The sequence below is a fragment of the Myxocyprinus asiaticus genome, chromosome 6 (genome assembly GCF_019703515.2).
Source record: "Myxocyprinus asiaticus isolate MX2 ecotype Aquarium Trade chromosome 6, UBuf_Myxa_2, whole genome shotgun sequence".
In the NCBI taxonomy this organism is placed as follows: Eukaryota; Metazoa; Chordata; class Actinopteri; order Cypriniformes; family Catostomidae; genus Myxocyprinus; species Myxocyprinus asiaticus.
The window spans coordinates 48,862,537-48,874,387 of NC_059349.1; the positions used below are offsets into that span (position 1 = coordinate 48,862,537).

At 38.5% G+C, this 11,851-nt stretch overlaps 1 protein-coding gene across 2 annotated transcripts in view; it reads right to left on the bottom strand.

Annotated features, from left to right (window-relative positions):
• The window catches only part of LOC127443154 (G protein-activated inward rectifier potassium channel 3-like), a 28,039-nt gene extending 19,429 nt beyond the window's left edge, over positions 1-8,610 (bottom strand). For both annotated transcript variants that reach the window (XM_051701705.1, XM_051701704.1), the window contains exon 1: positions 8,211-8,610. The gene's annotated coding sequence lies outside the window, so the exon portion shown is untranslated. The remainder of the gene's footprint in view (positions 1-8,210) is intronic.
• Between the last annotated feature and the right edge of the window lie 3,241 nt (positions 8,611-11,851).

Sequence of the window (11,851 nt, forward strand, 5' to 3'; positions counted from 1 at the left end):
AATATTTTCATTAATTTCAGATGGCAAAGGCTCTGAAGAACGTAACAGTGAGGGAGAAATACCTTAAAGTATCGCTATGGAAGGTAATACTTACTAAAGTTCAGCACTATTTTACATTGAGTGGAAAGTTTTCATTCATATTATACATTTTAAAAACTATCGGCCGATTAATCGCCTATCAGTTTATTTCCCCACCTTAGTTACCGGTATCGACAAAACCCACTATCGGTCGACCTCTAGTTTAGAATAAGTTAAAGGTGCTGTCAGCATTTTCAGCCATTCTACTTCCACGGGACTGAGCCGTTGGATTAGCCACGCCCACTCTTTCCAAAACCTTGCACTCCAAAGATAACGAATGGGCTTTATTAAGAGCAGAAACGGTTGTTAAAAACAACAGCTGCAAAATAGCGCCCTCAACTGACAACCGTTATGAACAATATGACATAAAAATGCATATTACCTCAATAATTCGCAGCAACTACAAAACTATGAAGACGCGCAAAATGATTCATAGATGAAAAGCGTCAGTGTCCGCAGACCGCGGACTCATTTTTGTGTGCTGTTTACAGAGTCTAGAGCTGTCACAGAGACCGATGAGATATCTCAGGACATTTATTTAATTAATATCTTTCAGGGAGTAGGAAACATTTTTGCACACCTTTTCATGAAAAAAAAAAAAAAATCGCTTACAGCACCTTTAAGCTATTTCAACAGTATCTGTATTCCAAAGACATTACCTTCGACTTGTCCAACAAACAAACAAAAAACATTTATAGTAATGCATTTGCAATGAATGTCTATTGGGCAAGGCATTTATTTTAGTTCAAAGCAGAAATATGAAGCTTGTATTTTTGTTGTATTTATATTCATTCTTAATTAGTAATTAATTAATTAATTCTTCCTTTCAAAAATGCTTGTTATTTGAGCAGTGAAGTTAAATTGTCCTTTTAGTCCTGGGACTACTTTTCTACATGGATGAACATCTGGTTACATGTTACCAATGTGTTTCCTCTAGGTGGATTTTCTGTGTGAAAACAGTCTTTCTTGTCACCGAGGTCCGGACCTCTTTACAGTTTTTTATATTCAAAAATACAGTTTACAGCTATATGAAAAAACAACGGTTGAAAATTCTCCTTTGATTGTCTACATGTATAATTCAGTTTAGACAGTTGGCTAGATCGTTTAGTGTCCGCTGTCTTTGAGAGAGTTGTGAGCTAGGGCACGGGCGCAGCCTCTCCCTCCTAATACTTTGCATCGACAGCACTTAAACTGACAGTAATCAGATGTCACACAGGTCACAAACTAATTATCATAATAGACCGGTCTCAATTCACCCATTTATGTCAAAAATACTAGAAAAGGTAGTGTCCTCCCAACTATGCTGATTTTTATAGAAAAATTTTATATATGAAGAAACTCAGTTATGATTTAGGCCCCATCATAGTACAGAGACTGCACTTATCATGAGTCACAAATTACTTGCTCTTGTCTTAGTGCTGCCTTGTATACCATAGATCACGAAATTCTCTTGGATGGGCTTGAGAATTATGTTGGCATTTATGGACAGGCATTAGATTGGTTTAGGTCCTATTTATCCGACTGCTACTACTTTGACTGTGTAAACGAGGAATTGTCAGATCAAACTAAAGTTAAGTATGGAGTGCCACAGGGGTCAGCTTTCGGGCCTCTGCTTTTCTCCTTATGCATCCCCTGGGAGACAATTTTAGGAACTGTTAAATTAGTTTTCACTCTTATGCCGACGATGCCCCACTTTATACCGAGTTCTCCAAGTTAACAGAGTGTATCAATGATATCAAAGATTGGATGGCTACAAATTTTCTTCTACTCAATTTCCAACAAAAACCTCTAAAAATAAGCCACTAAAATATAATTTGACACTTGATGGATGTACTGTTACATCTTCTGCAGTGAAGAACTTAGGTGTTATATTTGATAGCAATTTGTCCTTTGAAAATCACAGGACCTTCATCAAGAAAAAAATGCAGGGGTTGAACTTTCTTTTTTCATATGGAATTGATTGAAATGTGAGAAGTGGGCATCACAAGTTGTTACATTTTGGTAAAAGTTTATGAAGACAAATTTTGATATAACTTCTGAATAACATGCACTGAAGAAAAAAAAATAGCATTCATTTTGATTTTGTGTTGGTGTAAGGCCGATGCCAAGATGTCTGATAGCCCAACACACATCAATTCATGGAATAACAAAGAACTTTCGACTTCAGACAACATCTGAACTTTCTCACAAAAGCTGAATCTACACCTGAATATCACCACGTGTGATAAATTGCAAATCGCCTTTGCATTGTTTTACAAAGCTGAAATCTTCACCTGAATATCACCACAGTGTGATAAATTCATCTGGTACGCAATGTTTTCTGTCTGGATATTCAAGGAAGGTTGGCAAGAAACTTGGGGAGTCTGTAGTCAGATATCCCACGCTTATCGCTGCGTGTCATTTTCTATTGCCAGGTATGTTTCTTTGACTTGTCTTTTATTTTAGGAATGTTTGTTTATTCTGATCATGTGTGAAATTGGCTTTGATTGATTTTGTAACTTTTAAATCCTACCTGGCAAATAAATTGTTACTTTTTGATTTATGCTATATTCCTCCAAAATCATTTATCATCGGTAGATTTGAGGGACGCCTTTTGTTACCGCAAACTTATGTCCAGGATAATGATCATTACTGGAGCTTATGAATAGGAGAAAACCACGTAAGACTACCAGTCACTGCTTATCACCATCTTAGCAAGTTGTATGAAACGTGACTAAATAAAACTATCATCTGGTTATGAGCAAGCAGTAGGCGGCCGAACCAGATGATATTAATAAACCCTCCAACTGCTGACTATGAACGGAACTGGCGATTTTGTGTCCGTGAGATCTATATAATTAATCGGCCGGCATATGACTCTGAGCGACAATCGGGACCCGAATGAAAGGATAATGAAAGTTAGGACAATTCAGAGTAAACAATAACTTAAAAAGATTAAATTAAAAGAATTATCAGAAATCAGTTAGAGCTTAAATCTAAATTAGAGGTTCAACTTAAAATTGGAGTCAGATAAAATTAATAACGGAGTCAATTGATAAAGTGCAAATTAATAATAAGTGTTTTTGCTTCAGCGCTCAGAAAAGACAGAACAATGCAGAAACCTTCAGCCATTTTATTGGAATCCGACATCGGACCAATAGTTTAGCCCCATTTACATTGGCTTTACCTTGTATTTAACCTGGAACATTCCCTTTAAATAAGCAACCCAATAAACAAACTGAAAATCCTTCAAAAGCAAATGCATCCTATATCATTATCGGAGTAGAAAAACACATTTAAACCTGTCGACAGTGTGACATGATCGCCACTTCTTGCGTCCATTTCACATCAATTCAACATCCTGCTTCAATTTCACATTTCAAATCACAGTTGATTCTTCAATAAACCAAAACGGGCATATTTCACAGCAGCATCCATATCCACAGTAACAAACATCTGTCTGACCACGGCTGATTTGTACTGCAGTGTTTACACAGTTAATGTAAGGGTGTGAAGTCCACTAAGGCGCTATATTAAGCTCTGATAGTCTGCCAATAGTAATCGCGCCTACTCAAAGATTGATCATGATCTTTCTTCTTGGTCTGGGCCACATTTAGACTCATAAATCTTTCATGGATTGAGTGGATATTCCTATGTGAGGATATTCCTACTAAAAAGACCAGCTTAACCAGCATGCAATTTCCATACTGGTCTGGGCTGGTTTCTGCTGGCTAGTGCTGGTTTGTGGTGGACCAGCATAGCCATGCTTTTCACCAGTAACACCTAGCTGGTGAAGCAGGTTGAGCAGCATGGTCTTTCTGATGAAGCTAGGGAAGCCTGAAGGGGACACCAGCACATCATAATCCCATGCTGGGGGATCAGCACCCAAAACACAACATAAACTGGTGACCAGCAACGCTGGTCTTTTCAGCAGGGATGTGCTCATGTGATGTTACAGTGCTGGAATAGAGTGGATATCTCAGACTACCATGTTTCAGTGTTTAGAATTTGCAGGATTCATCTGGTGCACACCAAAATACAAACATGCACACACAAACACAAAGAAATCAATCCTACTAGAATTAAGCTGAATGGAACCGTTTAATATAGCTGAAAATGTGTTTGTGTGTGTATATGGGAGGAGGGGGGCAGGTTGTGCCTACAGTGTGGGTACCAAATGACCCCAAAATGATAGTGGGCTGAAATCAGCCACATACAACAGTCCACATGAGGAAAGCAACATACCGCATAATGTTTTAATTAAAATATAAGAAAGCATACAGGTTTCTGTGAGGATTGGGTTTATGAGTTCTGAATAAAAACAACAGAAGTCAATGGAAAGTTCCATGACCCACCAAACAAACATAACTGTAAACAAACATAAATGAATTACCTGTTGTCAAGTTTCTGCCTTGCTAAGCCTACATAGCAAATAATGTGTACAGTTGATAAACAAATATGTAACTAAAATGGAGAAAGAGAGAATTTCTGTGTATTTGTGTTTGTCTCTATGATTCTGTGTGTTTGTGTGTGTGGGTTGTTTACAGTCCTGATGGAAAGTGGGTTTGTCATGTTTTCTTATTTTGGTCTAATTTTAGTGTCAGATACAGACACCAAACTGAAATTACATACGTACATTTTCCACAGGCACATCTTTCGCATACACAACCAGTGCCTGTATGTATCTGGGAGACCACATTATCACTGCCTGGTGTCTATACTATTACAGTCTCACTGGAATATAAATGGCTGCAAAAACGTCTCGTTTACTTTGCGTAACGTTGGTTTCCTGAAAAGTGGGAATGATATCCTGCATCAGAAGCTGATGCTATGGTAGAACCCATCAAGGGGCGGGACTTTGAAACCCTATACCATGATGCAACTTGACTGGCTGGTGAAACTTTGTGCACCGCCTATGCTGACATCATATTGAGCATATGCGGAAGCCCAGCTTCACATCGCCAGGATTTTCCAACTGATGGGAAAGAGAGTGTATCTCTTGTCCTGTGACAGCGAAAAATCAGTAACTGCGGCACATCTATGCAGCATCTCGTTCCCTCCTTTCGGGGAACCAAAGTTATGCAAAGTAACCAAGACATTCCCTTTCAAGTAGGTAACTTTGACGTGTGTCAGAAGCTAATGCTACGGAAGCTGTATACACTATATGGCCAAAAGTTTGTGGACACCCCCTTCTAATTAACAAATTTGGTTACTCCATTAAATCCAGTAAAGAAAAATCTTAATGTTTCTTTATGTAATGGCTTGGGCTGTGTGTGCTTCCAAATTTGTGGCAACTGTTTGGGGATAGCCCTTTTCTGTTCCAGCATGATAATGCCCCTGTGAACAAAGTGAGGTCCATAAAGAAATGGTTTACTGTGTCTGGCGTGGAAGAAATTGACTGGCCTGCACAAAGCCCAGACCTGAACCCCACTGATCACTTTTGGGGTGAACTGGAACAGCACTGTAAGTCAGGCCCCATCGACCAACATCAGTTCCTGACCTCACTGATAGCCTTGTGTCTGAATGAGAGCAAATCCCTGCAGCCATGTTACTACAAACAGTATAGTGGAAAGCCTTCCCAAAATTGGAAGCTTTTATTACAACAAACATGGAAATTGATGCCTAAGGTTTTGAAATCAAATGTTCATCAAGCACATATGGTGTCCACAAACTTTTGTCCATATAGTGTACCATAACACTGTAGCACTGATATGAAATTTCCTACTAGCCATATAGGGTAGTCAAAAGCCTTGTTTTAGCCACATCTTCATATTGAGAAATTGAAAGGGAGGTGGAAACAATAAACCAATGGCTCGATGCCAAGACAGAGACACTAGCCATTCTGGGTAGTGGAGCAATATCTCAACACATATTCCCCGTTAGTGGGAAGGAGGGATCGCCTGGCCAAGGGCTTTGGCACAGTGATCCTAGCCAACAGGGTAGTGAAACACTGGCTTTGGCACAGTGACACTAGCCAACAAGGTAGTGAAACATTGTACACATGCTCTCATTCACCACAGTGTGAACAGAGAGACCATAGTTTAACACCAGTACTAACCGATTAGATACATGCAGGCAGGGGCAGCGCTGGCCAAATTGATGCCCTATGTAGAGCTCCACATTCCACGGGTGGGGGGTTGTGAGCGGTGCAAATGCAAGGCGATCATCTGTGTTCCGAGATTGCTATTGAGTCCTTGAATAACATTTAACGCACAAGGAAGGGCAGCCGGTGGAGTTTCTGGTGCCCCCCAAGGGTAAGATGCTGTCCCCCTAGGGAGTTGGTGCCCTACACAGACTGCCTAAGATGCGTATAGGGAGCGGCAGTACTGCATGCAGGTTATAAAACCTGGCAACGGTGTTAGGGTAAGCCCAACCTACAGCCAGACATATGTCTTCTAGAGGCTTGTCCTTTGCCCATGCCCAGGAGGAGGCCATACTCCTTGTAGAATGGGCTTTTCTGCCCATGGGACATTGTATGCCTTGTGAGTCATATGCGAGCGCAATAGCATGCACAACCCAGTGGGACATTCTTTGCTTGTAAAAACACAGTAAAAACAGACATCGTAATGACCTGTGTCACGCTACAAACTCGTTCCCAGCTCGCAACAACTGGAAAACCAAGGGGCTGTTTAGGTGACACCTAAAACCTCTGTGTTGTTACATGGTAGTCTTCTGGCATGGCGGCAACAACAGTAAAAGCTGGGCTGGCCATCCAGTGTTACTGTGACGATATCACACATCTTGTTTCCAGCTCACAACGGCATGGAAAGTGAGAAGTAGATTTCTGACAATTTTAGCTTGGGGTGTCATTCCATTGACACCAGGCCGCCCATATACCTGCCAATTTTATGGGCAGAGATCTTGGTCACCAGAGTGCCAATTCGTGGCATGGCACTTTTAATAAGCACCGCAAAGTTGATTGCACTAGAGACTTGAACTCTAAATTAATAGAAAGAACGTCTAGTCGAACGTGCAATTCCGGAAGGGGCAGCACCGAAGCTTGAAGGCACGGTGAACACCTTTCACCTTTTTTCAATGGCAGGGCTCTCTCTGGCTTAAACCTTCTCAAGCTTCATAACAGAGTGGACTGAATGCGTTAGTGGGTAATGTGTGCCGACAGGGCAACCGAGTCTAATTTTATTCTTATGAAACTCACGACCCACATGCTCTTTTATCCAGTTGACCCTGTTCTTAAGCTTATGTGAAAACCCAGTGAGAGCCCAGCGAGCATTCCTTTCATCTCCACCGAACGCGATCGCATCATGTGCGCCGATTGTGAGGCACCGATCGTCACGTTCAGGCACAGCCCACACTATATACAGCGCTTCTACTGAACAGGGAAACTGCTATTGTAAAATCTCTGCGCTCTATATCCTCTCCTCTTGGGTCTTACTCATTTGGCCCCCGAGAAGCACGAGAGATGTCTATGCTGCCCTGAAAAAGGACAATTCTGATGATTTGAAGCTGGGCTTCCGCTTATATGCTCACAATGAAGTCAGCATAGGCGGACCATTAAGCTTTACCAACCAATCAAATTGGCGTGATGATATATGGTTTCAAAGTCCCACCCAGACAGGTTCTCCCAGTGTCAGCTTCTGACGCAGCATCAAAGTTACCTTCTTGAAAGGGAACACAAGGTTATTTTTATTTAATGTTTTTTAAAGACCATTAAACATGCTACTACTTTTGTTTATGCACAACAATTACTACTACATTTTTATTAAATAATTTTGTAGTACATGCAACAATAATAAAAAATAAAAAAGTAGGCTGTATAAAAACTAATACACTGAAATATTTGCAATTATAAATTTAAAATACTTTCATCCATATTTTAATTTACATTTATTTTTATCATTAAATTATTATCTAATGTAAAATATGTAATGCATGTTATTTTTTATATATTTATTGTTGTTGTTTGTTATTATTATATTATTACACATTACATTTTCCAGCTCCCATCCATACTTAAAATATTTGCTAGTATAATCATCGCCACAAACAGGCACATAAAGCAGCAACCAAAATTGGAAGGGCCGCAAATAAGCATTTCACTCATGCATATTTACTGATGTCTTATTTAAAAACATACCGCTTCGGTCAACAAATACACATTAACCATGAAAGAGAACTGTACAACTAACCCTTACCTGCCAATGACGCGTTAACTTAAGTATTATCTCGAACAGCGTTATAAACACTTAAGATTTTGACAGAAGTCCGGTTTTATTAGTCCAAATTGTTTCATATTGGGCTCTTCGATCAGATCCATACTGGTGATGACGATGTTGATCTACAGAGGGTGGAAAGAGCGACGCAGCATCACTTCAGCATCATTTCACCTCCAAACAAAAGAGCTAGCCAGCCAATCCACGCAGAGCACAGACAGGAAAAGAACTTGTAAAATATTAATCGAAACGCAATCTCGGGATGCATATGGTGGCAATTTAATCCTCTTTCGACTGCGGAGAGCCTTCTGGTTAAAATGGAGGCGATCGGACTGTCAGGAAGGATGAGAGATTGGAAAGCAAAGCGAAGCGGGTTCGGCGTGATTCACCGGCTCTGCGCAGGTGTTTGAGAGAGAGAGAGAGAGAGAGAGAGAGAGAGAGAGCGTGGAGAATTGGGTAATAATTAGAGGTGGGATGGAGAAAGAGAGAGAGATGGGAGAGAAAGAAGGGGGTGGGGATAAGGTCAGTGGCACATCAAAATATCTCTGTCACAGGAAATTAACCCTTGTGTGACTTTAGGGACTTTTTGTTTTTATTATTATTATTTTTTTTATTTCTTTCGATCATTTTCGTGTTAATGCCAACAGCATACATTTTTGCCAAAGGTGTGTATTTTTGGGGGAATTTTTATATTTCAACCTCAGTTCCTATAATACATCTATAATACACTGCGTACACAAAATAGTTACACTCAGGACTTTAAGAACAACAATGTCCCCATTGAAACCCATTAAAACTGCAATATTTGATCCCAGTGCCATTAAAGCATAAAATCATGAATTCTATGATATTGTGCTTTCATTCCAGAGCCCTGGCTTAAAAATTTACATTTGTAATATTTTCCATAAGATGGCGCCATTTTTCTCATGTTTAGCCTATGGAGCAAACACATGCTTTTTTCCTATTTTCTGTTTGCTGTATTATAGAGCACTGCAGGCCAGCTGAATAAATGACGCAGCTAAAAATGTGTGGGTGTGTTGGTATGAATGTCAGAGTGTGTTTTGTATGTGTGTATTGAGAAATGTGTGTGGGTGTGTGTGTGTAAAAAACAACAGTGGCATTATGTAAACAAACTGGTATTTAAAGGGTTAAAATCCTGAAAATGAATGAATATTTGGTAGTTATGATCAGGACTGATGTTGGTTAAAAAAATTAACTAATTGAAAGTGGAAAATAATATAAATATATTATATTATTATGGCAGTTTGTTGATGTGGGCCACCAAAATGTCTTACACATTTTTTCCCCATTTAGGCTACTTTAGATAGTTTATTTAAACATATTTAAATAAATAATTATTAATAATTAATAATTTAATTTAACAATCTAAAAATATATTTATGTAATTTATATAATATATTTCAAGTAAAAAAAATATCAGGATTGAAATAAATGTAAATAATTGATTATATAATATACAATTATTTTATTTTGTATCAATAATTTAATAAAAAATGTCAAACGAGACGCTTTTTCAAGATAAAATTGATTGAAAAAGAGGGTGGTCTAATTTGAATGCAGGATTTTATCCTGTATTTCTCAAGTATTTTCAATGTAATCCTCTTATCATTGCTTGTTAGTTAAATTGTACTTTAAATGCAATTTTATTAGGTTTAATCTGCCAGCCAAGCCTAATTATATTGCAATGGTGTTTACGATGAAATGGTAATTTGTTTACTAGAGCCAGTTGGAACACACACACACACACACTACAGGGAACAGATACTAAATTAGTTCATTTAAAAAATCACTTAATTTTTTTGTGTTTGTTTTACATTATCTTCATCTTGTGCAATTTATTTTAATTTAGGCTACTGACATTTATGTATGGAGTCTATCTGTATGTAACACACATTATAGACATAGAAAATACACAAGGCTACACTCAATTCTCATAGTCTTTTATCACTTTTAAACCCAATATATATACTGTGTGTATATATATATATATATATATATATATATATATACACATATACTGTATGTGTGTGTGTGTGTGTGTACTGTATATTGCTTTTAGTTATCTATTTACAGTATTGGTGATTCACTTTAGAAGGGAAAATCTAATCCTGCCCTCTGCTGGCAAAAAGTGTGGCACATTCTAAACATGATCAGCAAAAAGCACAGAAAAATTAGATGATGTGTTATAAGTCTTCGGAATGTATTATCCAAGATGAGAGATTGTAGAAATAGTATGCTGTGAAGTTAACAATCTGACCCTCTGTGTGACACAGCAGAAATATTAGTCTGCCACTTGAAGGAACACCTTATACAGGGACAGGGCCATAGCTAGTGGAAAAAAACACACGAGTCACTGAAAAAAGAAAAATCTTATATCTTCTGTAAGAAAACTCTATATCTTCCTGCCCTGGGGCACTAAGGAGTCTTAATCAGGCCCTGATGATCTTCATGACACTATCTGAAATGTTTAAAAACAGTAGCACACAACATTAGTAGGCCTACACTATCTGTAGTACAGACTACAATATGAAATATATCAAATATGCTAACACTGGCCATGATGAAGGCTGTGCTATTTCATCCATTTTAGTAGCTAATGTTTCACAATGTCATTTGATTCTCTGGCTGCGTTCCACTTCAAAATTGTATCCCCTTCCCTTGCTAACTTCCCTCTGTCTCATTGACAACATTATTCAGCATGGGAAAGTTTCCGGTGCTGCGCCGGATGTTAGTGTGCCCCCTGAAGCAAAATGCGGATGTGACCGTGCATGCATAGAGAGTGTTTTCCATTCATAAGTGATCATCCCTATGCCCTATTCCCTTCGAAGACTTTACCATACACTGTGAGAGCTTTGGAGGGCTGAAAGGTGTGGGGCTCAATAATAACATTTATTCAGAACTCACCTTTTGTCATTTTTATTGGAAATTCAATTTGAAGTGATCTGACAGCATGGCTATCATGACTGTTCTCCCTTTGAAGGTTAATTTATCCCATTTGGAACACAGGAAGATTCTATGCTACTGCATACTTTTCAGTATATATACTGCACTTTTACAAAAAAGAGTATGCAACAATAGGCTAAATGTTTTAAACTGTAGTAGGCCAATGTTACATTGTTGTCACTATGCTGCATGTTCAATTCAGCAAGTGGTGTCCAGTTATCATCTTGGAAATAAATATGGTTATTTTGTATTAAATTCAGATCAAATAATGAGGGGGGGGGGGGTGCAAGAGTTAAAAAAATGCAGTTTATTTGAATTTTGATTCATCTGTAACTCTAGAAATGACCACATGCACTGAAGGTCAAGTCGAGCACTTTGCATTATGGAATAAAGTATCCAATGTGGTGTGCTCTGGTTGTATACTGCACATTTGGTCAAACATTAAGGTATACAGAAAATTTGCTTACTGCAAAAAGTATTGACCAATTCCATTGTTTACAAACACTGCAGCGCATACGCAGTTAGTGGTGGCAGAAAGCTGGCAAACTGTTGTGTAAGATTTGACAGACTAGACAATTAGCTCTAGCTAGCTCCTCTATGTATTGCTAAAAGATAATATAGAATAAAATTAGCCTTTACGTTCAAAGCTAGCTAGGTTT